The 23,115-nt window shown below is 38.2% G+C and overlaps 1 protein-coding gene across 19 annotated transcripts in view; it reads right to left on the minus strand.

Moving 5' to 3' along the window:
* The window catches only part of CEP83 (centrosomal protein 83), a 165,818-nt gene that overhangs the window by 136,732 nt on the left and 5,971 nt on the right, over positions 1-23,115 (minus strand). For 15 of the 19 annotated variants that reach the window (XR_010135669.1, XR_010135667.1, XR_010135666.1 and 12 more), the window contains exon 2: positions 286-338. The exons of the other annotated variants lie outside the window; for them this stretch is intronic. The gene's annotated coding sequence lies outside the window, so the exon portion shown is untranslated. The remainder of the gene's footprint in view (positions 1-285; positions 339-23,115) is intronic. 19 annotated transcript variants of the gene reach the window in all.

Raw genomic sequence — 23,115 nt, forward strand, 5'->3', positions numbered from 1 at the left:
TCCCTTCACTTGAACTGAAATTATTAAACACTCTTCCTTATTCTCTGGTCCCTTATTCCCATCTTGTAAGAAAAGTCAAGCTGCACCTCTCAAAGCTTCATCTATTACTTTATCTGAATGACACTGAAATTTGCACCCTAGTTCCTAACCTCTCTCTGCTTATGAATCCCCCTCTACTTACATGTTCTATCTATAACAGAAGCCCAAAGATGGGATTTAAGACAGGCTACCCAAAATATGGCACCTTGGCATTTGAGAAAAAAGCAGAAGCAAGGTTTATCTCACCTTCCTCTAAAGCACATCATAAGATCCTCAATCCAGAGGGGTCCTCCCTATACCTGTAGGAAAGAACACACAAAGAGGAATCTGAACAAACAGGACTTACTGTTTCCCCCAGTTTGTTACTGCTAGAGCATACCCATTTGTCCTCTTATGATACTTCTGCATGACTGTTCACAAAAAAACAGAGAGACAGACCCTTTGAAAAAAGCAGCTTACTGCTGCAAATGCCACAAGACAGCCAAAAAACTCAGAAGACATGAACTCTCGGGAGCTCTATGGGCCTGTCCATCATCTGAGAAACCCCAGTACTTATCCTGCCAATGTAGGGTAAGATTATATCCCCCTTCTACTACTGCAGCTGCTCCTCTCTTGAAATTGCCACTTCCTGACTGGAGGCCAACCAACTCAAGCCATTTCAGCAACTCATAACAGAACAACTCTGTTCCAAAGGAGAAAACAACAGCTAATTCAACTGCCTGCAACACCCTGGCTAATCAGAGGTCCTGAGCCTGTCCACATGACAACTTCAACTGCTAGCCTAACCAGCATTCACTCTCCTGCCACCTCCACTAGAGCAGGTGCTGGTATCCACAGCTGGGAGACCTGAAGACAGATTATATCACAAGACAACTTGCAGACATTCGCCAGCACCAGCCTGGGGCCCAGTAACCCTGCTGGGTGGCTAGACCCAGAACGGTAATAACAATCACCTCAGTCTGGCTCCTAGGAAGCCCCATCCCTAGGGGAAGGGGGTGACTCCACATCAAGGAATCACCTTGTGGGACAAAAAAAAAATCTGAACAGCAGTCCTTCAGTTCCAGATCTTTCCACTGAAACATACAAATGAAAAGGAACCAGGAAAGTAATTCTGGTAATATGGTAAAACAAAGTTTGATAACACCCCCAAAAGATCACACTAGCTCTCCAGCAATGGATCCAAAACAAGAACAAATCTCTGAATTGCCAGATAAAGAATTTGGAAGGTTGATTATTAAGCTACTCAAGGGGGCACCAGAGAAAAGTGAAAACCAACTTGAACAAATAAAAAAATAAAATAAAAAACAGGATATGGATGAAAAAGTCTCCAGAGAAACATACATCATAAAAAAAAGACAACCACAACTTCTGGAAATTAAATACACACTTAGAGAAATGCAAAATACACTGAAAAGTTCCAACAACAGAATTGAACAAGTAGAAGAAAGAACTTTAGAGCTCAAAGACAGGGCTCTCGAATTAACCCAATCTGACAAAGACAAAGAAAAAATAATTTTGGCTGGGAGCAGGGGCTCAGCTTATAATCCCAGCACCTCAGGAGGCCGAGGCAGGTGGACCACAAGGTCAGGAGATCAAGACCATCCTGGCTAACATGGTGAAATCCCATCTTCACTAAAAATACAAAAATTAGCCAGGCGCGGTGGCGTGCGCCTGTAGTCCCAGCTACTCGGGAGGCTGAGGCAGGAGAATCACTTGAACCCGGGAGGAGGTTGCAGTGAGCCAAGATCGCGCCACTGCACTCCAGCCTGGGCAACAGAGGGAGACTCCATCTCAAAAAAAAAAAAAAAAAGAAAAAAGAAAAGAAAAGAGAAGAAAAAATTATTTTAAAAAATGAATAAAACCTCCAAGAAACTTGGGATGTTAAAAGACCCAACATAAGAATAATTGCTGTCCCTAAGGAAGAAGAGAAATCTAAAAGTTTAGGAAACTATTTGAGGGAATAATTGAGGAAAACTTCCCCGGTTTTGATAGCAATCTAGACATCCAAATACAAGCAGCTTGGCCAGGCGCAGTGGCTCATGCCTGTAATCCGGCACTTCGGGAGGCCAAGGCAGGAGGATCACTCAAGGTCAGGAGTTTGAGACCAGCCTGGCCAAAATGGTGAAATCCCAACTAAACTAAAAAAAAAAAAAAAAATTACCTAGGCATGGTGGCGTGGGCCTGTAGTCCCAGCTACTAGGAGGCTGAGGCAGGACAATCACCTGAACCTCGAAGGTGGAGGCTACAATGAGCCAAGATCGTGCCACTGCACTCCAGCCTGGGCGACAGAGCAAGACTTGGTCTAAAACACACACACACACACACACACACACACACACAAACAAATACGAGAAGCTCAAAGAACACCCAGGAAATTCATCACAACACACACACACACACACACACACACACACACACAAATACAAGAAGCTCAAAGAACACCCAGGAAATTCATCACAAAAAGATCACCTAGGCACACAGTCATCAGGTTATCTAAAGTCAAGACAAAGGAAAGAATCTTAACAGCTGTGAGGCAAAAGCATCAGGTAACCTACAAAGGAAAACCTAACAGATTAACAGCAGATTTCTCAGCAGAAACCCTACAAGCTAGAAGGAATTGGGTCCTATCTTTAGTCTCCTTAAACAAAAAATTATCAGCCAATAATTCCATATCTAGCAAAACTAAATTTTATAATGAAAGAGCAATAAAGTCTTTTTCAGACAAACAAATGCTCAGAGAATTCACCACTGCCAAGCCAGCACTACAAGAACTGCTAAAAGGAGTTCTGACTCTTGAAACAATCTCAAAACATCAAAATAGAACCTTCCTTAAAGCATAAATCTCACAGGACCTACAGAACAATAACACAACGCAAACAAAAAAAGGTAATTAGGCAACAACTAGTATGATGAATAAAATAGTATCTCACATCTCAATACTGATGTTGAATGTAAATTGCCTAAATGTTCCACTGAAAAGATACAGAGGCCAGCACAGTGGCTCACACCTGTAATCCCAGCACTTTGGGAGGCCAAAGGGGGCAGATCACCTGAGGTCAGGAGTTCAAGACCAGCCTGGCCAACATGACAAAAGCCCGTCTCTACTAAAAATACAAAAAAATTACCCAGGCATGGTGGCAGGTGCCTGTAAACCCAGCTACTCGGGAGGCACAGGCACGAGAATCACTTGAACCCAGGCAGCAGAGGTTGCAGTGAGCCGAGATCATGTCATTGCACTCTAGCCTGGGCGACTGAGTGAGACTGTCTCAATTTAAAAAAAGAAAAAAAAAAAAAAAAAGATGCAGAACAGCAGAATGGATAAAAATCTACCAAGTATCTGGTGCCTTCAAGAGACTCACCTAATACATAAGGACTCATATAAACTTATAAGGTAAAGGGATGGAAAAAGATATTCCACGCAAATGGAAACCAAACGTGAGCAGGAACAGCTATTCTTATATCAGACAAAACAAACTTTAAAGCAACAACAGTTTAAAAAGACAAAGAGAGACATTATATAATGATAAAAGGATTAGTCCAACAGGAAAATATCACAATCCCAAAAACATATGCACCTAACACTGGAGCTCCCAAATTTACAAAACAATTACTACTAGACCTAAGAAATGAGATACATGGCAACAAAACAGTGAGAGACTTCAATACTCCACTAACAGCACTAGACAAGTCATTAAGACAGAAAGTCAACAAGGAAACAACGGACTATACCCTAAAACAAATGGACTTAACAGATATTTACAGAACATTCTACCCAACAATTGCAGAATATATTCTTTTCATCAACACATGGAACATTCTCCAAGATAGACCACAAAACAAGTCTCAATAAATTTAAGAAAATCAAAATTATATCAAATATTCTCTAAGACCACGGCAGAATAAAATTAGAAAATAACTCCAAAGGAAGCTTCAAAACTATACAAATATACGGAAATTTAAACCTGCTCCTGAATGACCTCTGGGTCAACAATGAAATCAAGATGGAAATTTTAAAATTCTTTGAACTGAACGATAACAGTGACACAACCTATCAACCCTCTGCAATACAGCAAAAACAGTGGTGCTAAGAGGAAAGTTCATAGCAATCAATGTCTACATCAAAAAGTCTGAAAAAGCAGAAATAGACTATCTAACCTCACACCTCACAGAATTAGAGAAACAAGAACAGACCAAACCAAAACCCAGCAGAAGAAAAGAAATAACAAAGATCAGAACTAAATGAAATTGAAACAACAACAACAACAACAAAAAAAAAATACAAAAGATAAATGAGACAAAAAGCTGGCTCTTTGAAAAGACAAAATCGACAGACCATTAGCGAGATTACCAAGAGAAGAGAGTAGATCCAAACAGCTCAATTAGAAACAAAATAGGAGATATCAAAAGTGATACCACAGAAATACAAAAGACTGTGCTTTTGTATGGCTACTATGAACATCTTTATGTACACAAACTAGAAAACCTAGAGGAGACGGATAAATTCCTGAAAAGATACAACCCTCCTAGATTAAACTAGGAACAAATAGAAACAAACTCTGTACAGGTCAATAACAAGTAGCAATATTGAAATAGTAATAAACAAAAAAAAAATGCCAACCAAAAAAAAAAGTCCAGGACCAGATGGATTCACAGCTGAATTCTATCAGACATTCAAAGAAGAATTGGTATGAATCCTACTGAAGCTATTCCAAAACACAGACAAAGAGGGAATCCTCCCTAAATCATTCTATGAAGCCAGTATTACCCTAATACCAAAACCAGGAAAGGACATAACAAAAAAAGAAAACCACACACCAATATCCCTGATGAACATAGATGCAAAAATCCTCAACAAAATACTAGCTAACCAAATCCAAGAGCATGTCAAAAAGAAAATACACCATGATCAAGTGGGTTTTATACCAGGGATGCAGGGTTGGCTTAACAAATGGAAGTCAATAAATGTAATACACCATATAAACAGAATTAAAAACAAAAACCACATCATCTCAACAGACGCAGAAAAAGCATGACAAAATTCAGATCCCTTTATGATTAAAACCGTCTGCAACATCGGCATAGAAGGGACATACCTTAAGATAATAAAAGCCATCTATGACAAACCCACAGCCAACATTACACTGAACAGGGAAAAGTTTAAAGCATTCCCCGAGAACTAGAACAAGACAAGGATGTCCACTTTCACCACTTCTATTCAACACAGTACTGGAAGTCCTAGCCAGAACAATCAGACAAGAGAAAGAAATCAAGAGCATCCAAATTGGTAAAGATGAAGTCAAAGTGTTGCAGTTTGCTGATGATATGATCATATACCTAGAAAACCCTAAAGACTCATCCAAAAAGCTCCTATAAACTGGTAAATGAATTCGGCAAAGTTTTAGGATACAAAATTGATGTACACAGATGAGTAGCTCTGCTGTATACCAACAGCCACCAAGCTGAGAACCAAATCAAGAACTCAACCCCTTTTACAATAGCTGCAAAAAATAAAATAAAATACTTAGGAATATACCTAACCAAGGAGGCGAAAAGACAAGGAAAACTACCAAAAAAAAAGCTGAAAGAAATCACAGATGACACAAACAAATGGAAATATATCCCATGCACATGGATGGGTAGAATCAATATTGTGAAAATGACCATACTGCCAAAAGCAATCTAAAAATTCAAAGCAATTCCCATCAAAATACCACCATCATTCCTCACAGATCTAGAAAAAAAATCCTAAAATTCATACGAAACCAAAAAAGGGCCTGCAAAGCAAGACTAAGCACAAAGAACAAATCTGGAGGTATCACATTACCCAACTTCAAACTATACCAAGGCTATAGTTACCAAAAACAGCATGGTACTGGCATAAAAACAGGCACATAGATCAATGGAACAGAATAGAGAACCCAGAAACAAAGCCAAGTACTTACAGCCAACTGATATTTGACAAAGCAAACAAAAACATAAAGTAGAGAAAGGACAACCTATTCAACAAATGGTGCTGGGACAATTGGCAAGCCACATGTAGAAGAATGAAAGTGGAATCTCAACTCTCACCTTACCCAAAAATCAACTCAAGATGGATTAAAGACTTAAATCTAAGACCTGAAACCATAAAAATTCTAGAAAATAACATCAGAAAAACTCTTCTAGACATTGGCTTAGGCAAAGAGTTCATGACCAAGAACCAAACGCAACAAAAATGAAATAAATGGATGGGACTTAATGAAACTAAAAAGCTTCTGCACAGCAAAAGAAATAATCAGCAGAGTGAACAGGCAACCCACAGAGTGGGAGAAAATATTCACAAACTATGCATCCCACAAAGGACTAATATCCAGAATCTACGAGGAACTCAAACAAATCTGCAAGAAAAAAACAAATATTCCCATCAAAAATTAGGGAAAGGACATGAATAGACAATTCTCAAAAGATATACAAATGGCCAACAGACATATGAAAAAATGTTCAACATCACTATCAGGGAAATGCAAATCAAAACCACAATGCACTACCACTTTATTCCCGCAAGAATGGCCATAATTTAAAAATCAAAAAATAATAGATGGTGACGAGGATGTAGTGAAAAGGGAACACTTTTACACTGCTGGTGGGAAGGTAAACTAGTACAACCACTATAGAAAACAGTGTGGAAATTCCTTAACGAACGAAAAGTAGGCTGGGCGCGGTGGCTCATGCCTGTAATCCCAGCACTTTGGGAGGCCAAGGCAGGTGGATCACAAGGCGAGGAGATCAAGACCATCCTGATTAACACGGTGAAACCCCGTCTCTACTAAAAATACAAAAAATTAGCTGGGCGTGGTGGTGGGCACCTATAGTCCCAGCTACTCAGGAGGCTGAGGCAGGAGAATGGCATGAACCCACGAGACGGAGCTTGCAGTGAGCCAAGATCGCACCACTGCACTCCAGCCTGGACAACAGAGCGAGACTCCGTCTCCAAAAAAAAAAAACACTAAAAGTAGAACTACCGTTTGATCCAGCAGTCTCTCTATTGGGCATCTACCCAGAGGAAAAGAAGTCATTATATGAAAAAGACACTTGAACATGCATGTTTATAGCAGCACATTTGCAACTGCAAAAATATGGAACCAGACTAAATGCCCATCAACCAATGAGTAGATAAAGAAAATGTGGCATATACATATATATATATATATATATATATATATATATATATATAATGCAATACTATTCAGCCATAAAAAGGAATGAAATAATGGCATTCACAGAAACTGAGATGGAATTGGAGGCCATTATTCACAGCAACCGAGATGGAACTGGAGGCCATTATTCTAAATGAAATAACTCAGGAATGGAAAACCAAACACCGTATCTTCTCACAAGTGGGAGCTAAGCTATGAGGATGCAAAGGCGTAAGAATGATATAATGGATTCTGGGAACCTGGGGGGAAGGAGGGAGGGGGGTGAGGGTTAAAAGACTACACACTGGGTGCACTGTACACTGCTCAAGTGATGGGTGCAGCAAAATCTCAGAAATCACCACTAAATAAGTTATCCATGTAACCAAACACCACCTGTTCCCCCAAAACTATTGAAATAATGATTTTTTTTTTTTAAGAAAAAACACGGAAAGAAAGGTTTCCCTGTTTCTTTCAGTCTTCATTTCTGAAGACTCATATAAAGTAAAGGTTTCATTAAATAAATGTGTATGCTTTCCTCTTGATAATCTGTCTTTTGTTATAGGGGTCTCAGTCATGAATCTAGTAATAGGTGAGGAAAAGTTATCACATTTTATCCGCTACATCAACTTAACAAAAATTCAGTTCATTAGGTTCAAATTTTCTACTTGTCTCCTTAAAAAAGTCAGTTACCACTATCCTCCTCTCATTTCTTAACCACTACCCATCCTCAATCCTCTATTTGTAACAAATTAATCCTGCTGATTCTTCTTCATCTGTTTGTTGAATTTAATCACTCTGCCGCATTTAGAGAGCCATCACACTCCAGTGCCGAATCTTAAATATTTCACACTTAACAGAAGCCTCCTAGACAGTGTCCCAGACTTGTCTTTTCTCATTCTTACATAGCCTACAAATATCACCAAAACAATCTTTCTCATACATTGCCTTCGTCACTATAACTCCTATGATAATTCTTATTCTTTTCTGACTCAAATCTAAATTTCCCAGCTAAACTCACAGCCCCATATCAGCCAGCTCCCTATACAAATTCAAACATTTTGCTGCCCCACAGGACCCCTTTGCTAGAGTCAATTAAGTTTACAGACCCTCAGGACCCCTTTGCTAGAGTCAATTAAGTTTACAGACCCTCAAACACATTTCTCTTTGCCTTCACAACTTTGTTCATACAGGTATGCCAAATTAAAATACCTTCTTAAATCTTGTCAATTAATCCACAAATCACAATCAGAGTCAAACTTGAAACCCTGCAGTCTGCAAAATCACAAAACTATTTTCAGAGTTTTAGTTGCTCTAAAAGTGAACAAAAAGTGGCTTTTGCCCGTGCGCTTTATAGGTTCCTGCCTTCCTTGTGCTTGCCCCAGGATATTTATTCTATATATACATATATTTTTTTGAGACGGAACCTCACCCTGTCACCCAGGCTAGAGTACAATGGTGCAATCTCAGCTCACTGCAACCTCCGCCCCCCGGGTTCAAGTGATTCTCCTGCCTCAGCCTCCCAAGTCGCTGGGATTACAGGCACACACCACGCCCAGCTATTTTTTGTATTTTTAGAGACCGGGTTTCACCATGTTGGCAAGGCTGGTCTCGAACTCCTGACCTCAAGTGATCCACCCACCTCGGCCTCCCAAAGTGCTGGGATTACAGGCGTGAGCCACTGTGCCCGGACTAATTTATTCTATATTCTACAACGTCTGCACTTTTCCCCTCCAGATGCTTTATAACTATATAAACTATCTTTTCCAAAGAAACTATAAACTCCTCAAAGGAAAAACTACATATAATCTTCTACTGTTTTGGTCATCTTCATAGCTCCCAATTCCAGTAAATTGTTAATTACAGTAAAGTGATCCACAAAATTTCTATGATGTGAATCCTACTCTCCCATAGGCTTGTAATGTAATTTCAGAGAAAACTTGGGGAAGGATGTCACCAAGAACACTGTTTGCTAACCAATTATGCATGCATTATAGTTAGTTATCAAGAAATTTCTACCTCAGGCCGGGCGTGGTGGCTCATGCCTGTAATCCCAGTACTTTGGGAGACCGAGGTGGGCAGATCACCCGAGGTCAGAAATTCAAGATCAGCCTGGCCAGTGTGGTGAAACCCTTTCTCGACTAAAGATACAAAAATTAGCCAGGCATGGTGGCAGTCAGCTGTAATCCCAGCTACTCGGGAGGCTGAGGCAGGATAATCACTTGAACGTGGGATGCGGAGGTTCCAGTGAGCCGAGATCAGGCCATTGTACTCCAGCCTGGGCAACAAGAACAAAACTCCAACTCAAAAAAGAAAAGAAAAGAAATTTCTACCTCAAAAGTTAAAAATTCTGGAGGACAGTCTACTAAGCAAAAGCTTTCGAAATGAATATATCTTTTCATTTAGTAATTCTAATTTTAGGAATTAATCCTGAGAAACTAATTAGAGATGCACAAACATTTATGTTCAAGAATCTTCTTTTATTTGTCATTCAGTAAATGTTTACTGAGTGCATCCTAAATTCCAGGTAGGAATGGAGGATAGAATCAGTTCTTATCCTCATGGTACTAACTTAATAGTGGTGTTTACAAAGGAAAAAGAGACTATTAAAAAAGCAGGTCATGGCCAGGTGTGGTGGCTCATGCCCATAATCTCAGCATTTTGGGAAGTCGAGGTGGGAGGCTCACTTCACCCCAGGAGTTCAAGATCAGCCTGGGCAACATAGTGAGACTCTATATCTATTTTATAATTGTTTTTAAAAAGCAGGTTACAATAGCAAGATACGCCATATTTGTGGATCAGAAAATTCAATATTGTTAAGATGTTAATTTCTCCCAAATGCAATGCAGTGTCATTCAAAATACCGAGATAGTTTTCATAGAAATTAACAAGCTGATTCTAAAATTCACATGGAAACACAAGGGACCTAGAAGAGCCAAAAAAAAAAACTTTGAAAAAGAACAAAGTTAGAAGACTTGTATTACCTGACTTCACTTATTAAAGTGCCACAGAAATCAAAACTATGTAGTATTACATCAGTCACAAAAATCCATTAAACAAAAAAGACTGTCCAGAAAGAGAGTCAAATAGAAACAGTCAACTGATTTCTGACAAAAATGCAGTCAATTCAGTGAAGAAAGGATAGTCTTTTCAACAAATGGTCCCGGAACAATTGCCTTTTCCATACACACACACACACACACACACACACACACACACACACAAAGAACTTCAAGCTGCTCCCCACACCATATACAAAAATAGGATCAAAATAAATCAGAGGCCTGAATTAAAAACCTAAACTATAAACCTCCTAAAAAAAAATACAGGAGAAAATCATTTTGATCTTGGGTTAAGACGTCTCAGATATAACACCAAAAGCACAATCCATAAAAGAAAAAACTGACAAACTGGATTTCATCAAAAGTAAGAACTTCAAAATCCACTACTCTTCAAAATCCACTGTTACATAAATGACAAGATATACCAGACTCGGGGAAAAACTGCAAATCATAAATCTTATAAAGCACTTGCACCCAGAATAAAGAACTCTCAAAACTAAATGATAGGAAAATAAACAATCAAAATTTTTTTAATGGGCAAAACATTCAAATGGACACTTCACCAAAAAAGATTAAGTAAACATTTGTTTGTATTTTCCAAGTACTCCAGTTTCCTCTTCTCATGTCCTAAAGATGTGCACGTTAGATTCACTGGCAGATTGAAATTGTCCCAGTAGGAATGAGTATGGGTGTGTATTTAAGTGCACCATGCAATGGAATGTCATCCTGTCCAGGGTTGGTTCCGTGCCAGGATAGGCTCTAGCCACCAGAAAGCCTGAACCCTAGAGCAGGCTGGAAAATGAATGAATGAATGAATACAAATTATTGTAAAATGAAATTTCAAATAAAGTATATAATCATGTAAATGCATGACAATACTAGGTAGTACAAAAGCACTCTTATCAAGCCTGCCATATTTGTGATTATTTTTGAACTGCATGATAGTAAGAGGTGTCCCTTATATTTTTTGCTTTGCAAACATTTATTTCTTGGTTTAACCCACCACCACTATGACCACTGTCACTCACTGGTTCACCAAAAATTAGGTAAGTAACTATCTTACTTGTTTTTTTTTTTTAACTAATCTTTCTTAAACATTATAGCTCACATTTATTTCAACGTTTAATGTTGGAAGTGTCTTGGGTCTTTATTTAGAAGTTTGATGATGTTTTTTGACCAGAGATATGCCATAGGAATTTAACTATTGTTTTTATCAATTAGTCTAGGGTAAAGTTGGTTTCATGATACATCATTTCACTTAAAGTCAGTTTCCAAGAACCTATCAATAATGTTAAGTGACGGCTGGGCGTGGTGGCTCATGCCTGTAATCCCAGCACTTTGGGAGGGCAAGGCAGGCAGATCACGAGGTCAGGAGATCGAGACCATCCTGGCCAACAGGGTGAAACCCCGTCTCTACTAAAATTACAAAAATTAGCCGGGTGTGGTGGTGCGCACCTATAGTCCCAGCTACTTGGAAGGCTGAGGCAAGAGAATCGCTTGAACCTGAGAGGTGGAAGCTGCAGTGAGCTGAGATCACGCCACTGCACTCCAGCCTGGTAAGAGAGCAAGACTCCAACTCAAAGAAAAAGAAAAAGAAAAAATAATGTTAAGTGATGACATACTGTACACGAAATATGCAGTGGGAGTTCTAGAAGGTCAGGAAAGAGAGAAAGAGGCAGAAAAGAAGTTTTGAAGAAATAATTGCCAAAAACTTCCCTAATTTAATGAAAAACATTAATTGACACATCTAAACAGCCCAACAAATCCAAAGAAACCTGAAAATGCTGAAAGACAGAGGAAATCTTTAAAAAGCAGTGAGAGAAAAATGACTTCACATACAGGGCAACAACAATATTATTTCAGAAATGACATGGAAAAAACAAATTTTAAAGAAACACAAAAAACTCACCACTAAAAATTCTATATTCAGCAAAACTGCCCTTCAAAAAGGAAGATGAAATAAAGACATTTTCAGATAGATAACCAAAGATGAAGAGAAGTCGCTCCTGTGAGACATGCCTTATGAGAAATAACAATGGAAGTCCTTCAGGATAAAAGGAAGTCACACCATAGAATAAGTTTAATCTAGGCTGGGCACAGTGGCTCATGCCTGTAATCCCAGCACTTTGAGAGGCTAAGGTGGGTGGCTCACTTGAGCCCAGAAGTTCGAGACCAGCCTGGGCAACATGGCAAAACCCCATCTCTACAAAAAACAGCCAGGTGTGGTGGCACATGCCTGTAGTTCCAGCTACTTGAGAGGCAGGAGGATTGCTTGAACTGGGTAAGCGCAAGCTGCAGTGAGCCAAGATCACACCATTGCACTCCAGCCTGGAAAACAGGAGAACGTGTCTGACAGAAAAGAAAAATAATACTCTACAGGAGAATGAAGCTCATTGGAAACTGTAATTACATCAGTAAATATTAAAGACTCTAAAAATATAATTATTTTCACTTCATCTCATTTAAAGACATAAGACTACATAAAGGAATAATTATAGTACTGTATCGCTGAGTTTGTAATACATACAGCTGTAATATATATAATAATAATAGCACCAAAAAGAGAAAAAAAAGATAACACTGGAGGAAATTTTCTATAATTTATCAGAATTTAGTATTATTCTGAAGGAGACTGTAATTAAATTAAAAGGCATATTGTAATCCCTAACAATATAGCAAAAGAAATAAACAGAAATAAAAAGATACACTAAAGAATATTTAACACAGAAAGATGGTAAAGAAAAGAGGAAAAAGCAAAAAACAAATGAGACAAATAGAAAACAAATACGAAAAATGCAGATGTAAATCCAATAATATCAACAATTACATTACATGTGAATGAACTAAACACTCTATTCAAAGGGGGGATTATGTTACAATGGATTACAAAACCTAACTATAGGCTGACAACAAGAGATGAATCTTCAATTCAAAGACATAAATAGGTTAAAATTAAAAGGATTAAAAAAAAAAATACACCATAGAAACAGTAACCACAAAAAAAACTAGAGTGGCTATAGTACCAAGAAAAATAGATTTTAAGATAAGAAATTTCACAGACAAAGGAGGCCATTTTATAATGAAAACAGGGTCACTATATCAGAAAGATATAACAATAACTGTCCATCTAACCAAAGAACTCCAAAATACATGAAGCAAAAAAAGAGATAATTAAAAAGAGAAATAGATAATTCAACAAAAACAGTTGAAGACTGCAATGACTGATAGAACAAGACAGAAAATCTGCAAGGATATAGAAGACTTGACTAACCTCATCAATAAACTCGACATAACTGATAGAAAATACCACCCAATGATTGCAGAATATACAACCTTTTTACAAACACAAGGAAAATTTTCCAGGATACACCACATACTGGGGCACAAGACAAGTCTTAATAAAATTTAAAAGATTGAACTCATAAAAAATGTGTGATCTGATCACAATGGAATTAGTCATCCGAACAAAAATAAATCTGGGAACACCTCAATTATTGGTAAATTTTAAAACATACCTCTAAATAACCCATTGATCAAAGAAGAAATTGCAAGGAAAAATTTTAAAATATATTTCGAATTGAATGAAAACAAAACACAGCAAACCAAAATGTACAGAATGCAACTAAGCAGTGCTTAGAAGGAAATGTATAGTTTTAAACATTTATATGAGAAAAGAAAAAAGGTCTCAAACCAATAATCTAAGCTTCCGTCTTAGGAAACTAGAAAAATAAGGAGTAGAGGGGACATTAAACCCAAAACAAGCAGAAAAATAATAATTTTGTAGCGTGGAAATCAGTGAAATAGAAAATATAGATATGAAAAATAATCAATGAAATAAAAGGTTGGTTCTTTGGAAAGATCAACAAAATCAAAAAAAAAAAAAACTTCGCTATACTGACCAAGAAAATAAGAGACACAAATTACCAAAAGCAAGAATGAAAGAGGGAAAATTATTGCCAATCTTAAATTATTAAAGGATTTCTTAATACAAACTTCATATCAACAAATTAGATAATTTATAGGAAATGGACTACACTTCCTAGAACAAATTACCAAAACTCTAGAAGAAAGAGAAAATCTGAATAGACCTATAACAAGAAGCGAAGAAACTGAACTAATAATTTTAAATATTCCCACAAAGAAATGGCCAGGCCCCCACAACTGCACTAATGAATACCATCAGACATTTAAAGCAGTAAGAGCAAGATCACAAGCAACCAACAGACTAATATCCCTCAGGAACATACATGCAAAATTCCTTAACAATAATCAGACAAACCATATTCAACAACATATAACAGAGATTATACAGCACGGACTGGGCATGGTGGCTTAAGCCTGTAGTCCCAGCACTTTGGGAGGCCATGCAGGTAAATCGCTTGAGCCAAGGAGTTCAAGAACACTCCAGGCAACACGGCAAAACCCTGTCTCTACAAAAAATACCAGAAAAAAAAAAAGAAAAATAGCCAGGTGTGGTGGCGTGCACGTGTAGCCCCAGCCACTTGGGAGGCTGAGGCAGGAGAACCGCGTGAGCCCAGGAGTTTGAAGCTGCAGTGAGCCAAAATCGCACCACTGCACTTCAGCCTGGGTCACAGAGCAAGATTCTGTCTCAAACACTTAAAAAAAAAAAAAAAAAAAAAAGATTTTACAGCATGACCAACTGCAATCTGTCCCAGGAATACAGGGTGGGTTTAATCTCTAACAATCAATTAATATATAGCATACTAACAATAAAAATCATATAACCATATCATCAGATGCAGGAAAAAACATGACAAAATCTAACAGCCACTCATGATTAAAAACTTGCAATAAACTAGGAACATAAGGGAGCTTCCTTAACCTTCTTCAAAGGGCATCTATAGAAAATCTACAGCTAATATTATACCTGATGGCAAAAATCTGCATGTTTCCCCCCTAAGACTGGGAGTAATGCAATGCACATTGAACACTTCTCTCCAACATCTTACTGGAGGGTCTAACCCAAGAATTAAAGCAAAAATGAAGAAATAAATAACACTGAGACTGGAAAGAAAAAGTATCATTTTGAGACATGATCATCTATGTACAAACAATACGCAAAAATTGGTTGCATTTTTTTTTAGATGGATTCTCACTCTGTCATCTAGGCTGGAGTGCAGTGGCACGATCTCAGCTCACTGCAAGCTCCGCCTCCCAGGTTCACGCCATTCTCCTGCCTCAGCCTCCCGAGTAGCTGGGACTACAGGTGCCCACCACCACACCTGGCTAACTTTTTTGTATTTTTAGTAGAGATGGAGTTTCACCGTGTTAGCCAGGATGGTCTCAATCTCCTGACCTTGTGATCCACCCGCCTTGGCCTCCCAAAGTGCTGGGATTACAGGCGTGAGCCACTGAGCCTGGCCGGTTGCATTTCTTTGTGCTAACAATGAACAATTTGAAATCAAATCATGAAAACTCCATTTCCAAGAGCATCAAAATTGTAACAGTCTTAGGAATAAATTTAACCAAAGAAGTGCAAGATTTGTACACTGAAAAGTAAAAAAACATTATTAAGAGGAATTAAAGATCTAAGTAAATGGAGAGATATTACATGTTCATGGATTGGAAGACTCAAGATTGTTAAGTTAGTGATTCTTCCCATATTGATGGATAGATTCAATGCAAATCCTACAAATATCAGATGTGTTTTTGTAGAAATTAACAAGCTGATCCTAAATTGTATATGGAAATGGAAAGAGCATAGAACCAATTTTGAAAAAGAAGAAAATGTTACACTACTCATTTTGAAACTTACTATAAAACTGCAGTAATCAAGACAGAATAGTGTTGGAGTAAGGACAGGTTTATAGACATGAGTCTTGAAATAAATTCTTACATTATAGTCAACTGATATTTTACAAAGATGCCAATACAATTGAAGGGAAAAGAAGAGTCTTTTTAACAAATGGTACTGGACAATTTGGCATTCACATTTTTAAAAAATGAACTTAGATCCTCTTCTTACATCAAATGGACGGTTAATTCAATATGAATCTCAAATTTAAAGGAAAGAGCTCAAAGAAAACCAAGAGAAAAATCTTTGGATTTTGGACCTTGGATTAGGCAAAAAGTTCGTATACATAACATGAAAGCACATGCCACACACACAAAAGAAATGACTTCATTAAAAACGTTTGCACTTCAAAAGACACCAGTAAAAATATGAAAAGCCAAGACACCAACTGGGAGAAATATTTGCAAATCTTATCTCTGATATTAAAAACAATACAAACTTTCATCCAGCATATATAAAGAACTCTTACAACTCAGTAAGACAAAAAAAAAAAAAAAAAAACCCCAGCTAAAAAACGGGCAAATGCCTTAAACAGATATTCCACCAAATGGCCAATAACCACAGAAAAAGATGTCCAACATTACTGTGCACGGAAATGCAAATTAAAATTACAATGGGATACTACTAGATACTCACTAGAATGGCTATAATTAAAAAGACAATACCAACTGTTGGTGAGGATGTGGAGAAACTGGAATCATCACACATTGCTGGTAGGAAGTAATTGGTACAGCTACTTTGGAAAACATTTTGACAGTTTCTTTAAAAGTTAAAAATAAGCTTACCATATAATTCAACAATTCCACTCCTAGGAATTTACCCAAAACAAATGAATACATATGCTCACACAAGAAATTACAGACAAATCTTCATAGCAGCATTATTCACAACAGCCAAAAACTGGAAACCATCCAATGTCTACCACCTAGTGAATGAGAAATACTATTCACTGGTTACCAGTAAATGGGAAACACTATTCACCAATACTATTGAACTGGTGAATGGAAAATACACAAGAACACTATGCAACAATTAAAAAGAACACAACATTGATATACATACATAAATAAACCTCAAAAGCATGAAGTTAAAGAAGCCAGATGCAAAAGACTACTGTATTGATTCCATTTATGTGAAATATCTAGAAAAGACAAATTTATAGTGATAGAAAGTAGATCAGTGGTTCTCTGGGGCTGTGGGAAGGAGTTACCTTAAATGCAAATAAGCTTGAGAGAATCTATGAGACTGATAAAATGTCAGAAATTGCCTTGTGATGACAGTCGCACAACTCTATAAAGTTGCTAAAAACCATTAAATTGTACACTTACAATGAGTGGTTTTTATGGTAGGTAAAATATACCTCAATAAAGCTGTTTAAAAAGGGCTAGGTAAAAGAAAGAAGTTATCTCTTCCAAACTTTGGAAAATTTGATGATAGTTGTAGTAATCAAGGCTGAGTTCAAAGGATGACCAAGCAAAAAGGATCCAGGTTCTTGAAGATTATCACTGAGCCACTTAATTGACAATCTTAGAACCAGCTATCTCCAGACTTCTTACATGTGAGATAATACAATTTTCTTCTTAAGGCTTTAAAAAAGAAAAAGAAAAAAGAATAGTGTTGCCAATTCTAAGGGACACAGGACATGTTCATTCCATTACAGAAAATTTGTAATATCATCCATATAGGAAGATATCAAAGAAAAGGCAGGAATTTTGGTGGATCTTGAAGGATAAAAGACTATGACTGGGGATGGGGAAGGAAAAGAAGGGTATGTAGCTCAGAAGAGTCATTAACAATGGCAAGGATAAAAATCAACAATGCCCACTAAAAGTCAGGTTTACAACTTACCTTATTTTAATCCATACATTAAGGACCAAAACATTAAGTAACTGGTTCAAAAAGTTACGCAGCTAGTAATCTAACCTTCACTCTCAGGATCCAGGCTCCAAAGTACATACTCTTTCCTCTGTTATGCTGCTAAACAAGGACTTAAACTACCCCCATTTGCAAGTTCAGATCTTTGTAGAGGGCATCTTTATTTAGATAGGTTTACATTTATAGGACTACACACTCAATGTTTCTTGAGCAATAATTTCCATTTAATCAATAAACTAAATGTGATGTGCATTCTTTCTTTGGTTTCCAAAACGTTACCCTACTCTGGTTTTCCTACTTTCTTTCTCCCCCTTCCTATTACATGCTGGTGTTCACAAGCTCTCTTCTGATTCCACACAACTCTCACTAGGAACCTCATCTATACTTGGTATTTCAACTACCACTAACGTTGATGACTCTTCTCTCTCTCCAACTTCAAGAAATGTCTCCCTAGTTTTCTTTGACTAACTCCCTCTGGGCCAAGTTGAATACTGCTCTGTACACCCTACAACTACACTTACAAGATTCTAAAGAGACATTCCTCAATTTTCGTATATGCTTTCTAGTTCTAGGCCAGGTATTCTTCCTACATGCCCCCACATTCTTATCTATCCTTATAGCATTTAACATGCTTTATTACAAATTACTAATTACTTTGTCCATTTCTCCCATCAGACAATAAGGTGCTTGAGACTTAGCACTATGTCTTATTCACAATCTCCCCAGTGCCTAGCATAGCACAAGACACATAATAGGCACTCAAATATTGATTAAACCCATATATAGGAGAAATAAAATTTGCTTTAAATTGGAAGCATACCATTTCTGAAGGAAACTTTCAGAGATTTATGTTTTCAAATGAGAAAATAGGCCACAAAAAGTAAAGTGACTCACCCAGTCAAGCCTTGGTCTCCTGAATCACAATTCTCTTCCCACAAAATTACAGTGCCTAGGCCGGGTGCAGTGGTTCACACCTGTAATCCCAGCATTTTGGGAGGCCAAGGCAGGTGGGTCATAAGGTCAGGAGATCAAGACCATCCTGGCTAACATAGTGAAATTCCGTCTCTCTTAAAAATCAAAAAATTAGCCAGGCATGGTTGCACGTGCCTGTAGTCCCAGCTACTTGGGAGGCTAAGGCAGGAGAATCACTTGAACCCAGGAGGCAGAGGTTGCAGTGAGCTGAGATCACACCACTGCACTCTAGCCTGCCGACAGAGTAAGACTATGTCTCCAAAAAAAAAAAAAAAATTAGAGTACCTATTAAATTGTGCTTAGTGATCTCAGCTTTCTATGAAGCTCTAGAAGTAATACAAAAATGTTATAAAGAACCATTTCAACTTCATCCACCCCAGCTCTGGCTGGCTATATCAGTTGTAGAGAAGTCTGTTATTACATAATAGCTTTTCTGCCCAGAATAATCTTTAATTGAACCAGTATTTTCACATGTCCTTCACACAAAAAAATAATTCAATACATACTTATTGAGACGTGAAGCCAGCTGGGCTTCTGGGTCGGGTGGGGACTTGGAGAACTTTTCTGTCTAGCTAAAGGATTGTAAATGCACCAATCAGCGCTCTGTGTCTAGCTAAAGGTTTGTAAACGCACCAATCAGCACTCTGTAAAAACAAACCAATCAGCACTTTGTAAAATGGACCAATCAGCAGGATGTGGGTGGGGCCAAATAAGGGAAGAAGAGCTAGGCGCCTGAGCCAGCAGCAGCAGCCCGCGCAGGTCCCCTTCCATGCTGTGGAAGCTTTGTTCTTTCGCTCTTCGCAATAAATCTTGCTGCTGCTCACTCTTTGGGTCCACACTACCTTTATGTACTGTAACACTCACCACGAAGGTCTGCAGCTTCACCCCTGAAGCCAGCGAGACCACGAACCCACCAGGAGGAATGAACAATGCCGGACGCGCCACCTTTAAGAGCTGTAACACTCACTGCGAAAGCCTGCAGCTTCACTCCTGAAGCCAGCAATACCATGAACCCACCAGAAGGAAAGAACAACTCCAGACACGCCACCTTCAAGAGCTGCAGCACTCACTGCAAAAGTCTGCAGCTTCACTCCTGAAGTCAGCAAGACCATGAACCCACCAGAAGGAAGAAACTCCAGACACATCTGAACATCTGAAGGAACAAACTCCGGACACACCATCTTTAAGAACTGTAACACTCACCACGAGGGTCCGCAGCTTCATTCTTGAAGTCAGCAAGACCAAGAACCCACCAGAATGAACCAATTCCAGACACATTATCATGCATCTCTATGTGGAAAACAATGTGAAAGAAGTTGTAATTCATCAGTACTCTAAAAAATATCCTTAAGAGCATATATTGTATGCCCCTTAAGTTTAACAATATCTGAAATAGCTGCCTTAAAACAAAATGCAATCACACTTGAGAGAGGCTGAATATGAACATCAGAGATAGGCAATGCAACTTCATCAGGAAAATCCCTATAGTCCAATGCTACTGTTTTCAAGGGTTGCTATATTATACTGCAATTGTGTTACTGGGCAACCACTCAGAAGCTAGAATGGCAAATTCACTCAAGAAGTAACTGAATCAAACGAATATTTATGAAAGTATTCTGAGACTCAACTTCACTTTCTATACCTTCAACTGAAGTAACTCTTCGTTATAAGCATTAGATACAGGATTTTTGGTGAGACTGTAAAAACTACATGGACATTATATAGACATATTTTGAGACAGAAGATAGGTGCTTTCCAAAAGGGAATGGCCAGGTTTAGGTTCCTACTAACTCTGAATTTTAATCCAAAAGCAATCTGAAGTCACAATATACAGAAGGCAAATAACTGGGCATTTCCTTAATTTCTTAATTTCTTCCATCCTGGATTATAGCTCAGTTAAAAGAAATAGTAGGCCGGGCGCACTGGCTCACACCTACAATCCCAGCACTTTGGGAGGCCAAGGTGGATGAATCACTTGAGGCCAGGAGTTCCGAGACCAGCCTGGCCAATGTGGTGAAACCCTGTCTCTACTCAAAATACAAAAAAATAGCCAGGTGTGGTGGCATGCACCTGTAGCCCCAGCCACTTGGGAAGCTGAGGCAGGAGAATCACGTGAGCCCACGAGTTCGAGGTTGCAGTGAGCAAAGATTGCACCACTACACTCCAGCCTGGGCGACAGAGCAAAACTCCATCTCAAAAAAAAAAAAAAGAAAAAAGAAATAGTACTAGACTTGACAGTCAGTGATCTCTCCATGACCTAGAGAGGGCAGTCCTGATGAAAAAAATATAATTAATAAACTAATATTCTACTAGGAACCAGGAAATTGACCAAACTCCCCAAGCCCACTGAAGAATAGTGCCAGCATTCCTGAGAGTCCTTACTGCTGGTACTGCCATGGGAAATTCTCAAGTACTCATTTTCTAGGAACAAACTCTTTATTTCTGATTCCGTGAATTCCCACTCTTCAATCTTTTTTATAGTTTACTGTTGCCATTTCCCCTTCAGTTACTCTCTTCTCTCAACAACCTTACTTTCATGATACTTACAAAAGGGGGGGAAAGTAGAAATGCATATCTGTCATTGTATTAGTCCATTTTCATATTGCTATAAAGAACTGCCTGCGATTGGGTAATTTATAAAGGAAAGAGGTTTAATTGATTCACAGTTCCACAAGGCTGGAGAGGCGTCAGAAAACTTACAATCATGGCAGAAGGTGAAGGGGAAGCAAGGCACCTTCTTCACAAGGTAGCAGGAAGGAGAATGAATGCAGGAGGAACTACCAAACACTTATAAAACCATCAGATCTCATGAGAACTCACTGTCACAAGAACAGCATAGGGGAAACCGCTGCCATGATCCAATTCCCTCCACCTGGTCTCTCTCCTGACACATGGGGATTATGGGGATTATAATTCAAGGTGAGATTTGGGTGGGGACACAAAGCCTAATCATATCAGTCATCTTTAAGAAACATTTATTCAGCAACTTCTATTTGGAAAAGACTAAGGATACAGCTCATTGAGATCTGAAGTCCTGCCCTTAATAAGCTTACAATCTAGTTAGGCAGTCAAGAAAGCTAAAATAATACAATAAAAAGTATAAGTATCAAATAAATATAACTCACAAATACATACTATTCCTATGTATGTATGTATGAGGTCACGGTGGAGTTGAACCTTATAGAAAAGGTACAATTTAGATTTTAAGAAAGAAGGGAATAAGATCAGGTCACGGAGGATAGAAAGACATGCAGACTAACATGGAAAGGATAAAGTACAGAGCAGGTTTAGGGGATAGTGAAGAAACCAATCTGGGCAGAGACAACTTTTCCATAAAGAACATACACTTGAAAAGGCAAGGTGAGAGGATTTCAAATAATTCAGCTTAAGTCAAGAAACATGAACTTGGGTTAATAAGAAGTTTTTTACACAGATTTACACACATTCCCTAAAAGCACATAGGTTAAACAACGTGGGCAATTTACTTACAGAACCTAATATATTATGTATGACAAAATAAAAAGCAAGCTCATTTACTTTTAGGCAAAGAGACAGTATCTGGGGGTGGGGAAATTCTGACAATTCACTAAAATTCACTTATCTTTCTGTTAAGATTTCATTCTAAGCTTCTTGAATTAGAACATCCCATGGCATAATGCTGATTTCTGACTACTAAGGATTATACGAGTCATTCTTGATTTGTCTTCTTCTCCGTTTTGCCCAACTTTTGAATATTTCATTACTTCAACATCAGCATACAGAAAAAAGGAGGAGAGAACTAAAATTAAGTCCATGGATTTTAGCAATACATAAGGGCATCTGACGTAAAGAACATTAAACTTCAAGTTCCAATTCCCATTATTAATAGATTTCAAAGAAGTCATTTAATCTCATCATGTCTCAAATTTTCTCACATGCTTGCTTACTTGAAAGGTTACTGATTCAAAAGATCATTCAAAAAGTGCTCTAAAAACTAACAACTTGCCATAAAAATTTTATCATTAAGGGTTCAATAAGAGACAGTGAGGTGACTGGTAAACCAAGGATTAAAAACTACCTGTGAATAGGCCAGGCACGCTGGCTCACACCTGTAATCCCAGCACTTAAGGCGGGCAGATCGCCTGAGGTCAGGAGTTCATGACCAGCCTGGGAAATATGGTGAAATCCCATCTCTACTAAA

The sequence above is a fragment of the Pongo abelii genome, chromosome 10 (assembly GCF_028885655.2).
Source record: "Pongo abelii isolate AG06213 chromosome 10, NHGRI_mPonAbe1-v2.0_pri, whole genome shotgun sequence".
Lineage (NCBI taxonomy): Eukaryota > Metazoa > Chordata > Mammalia > Primates > Hominidae > Pongo > Pongo abelii.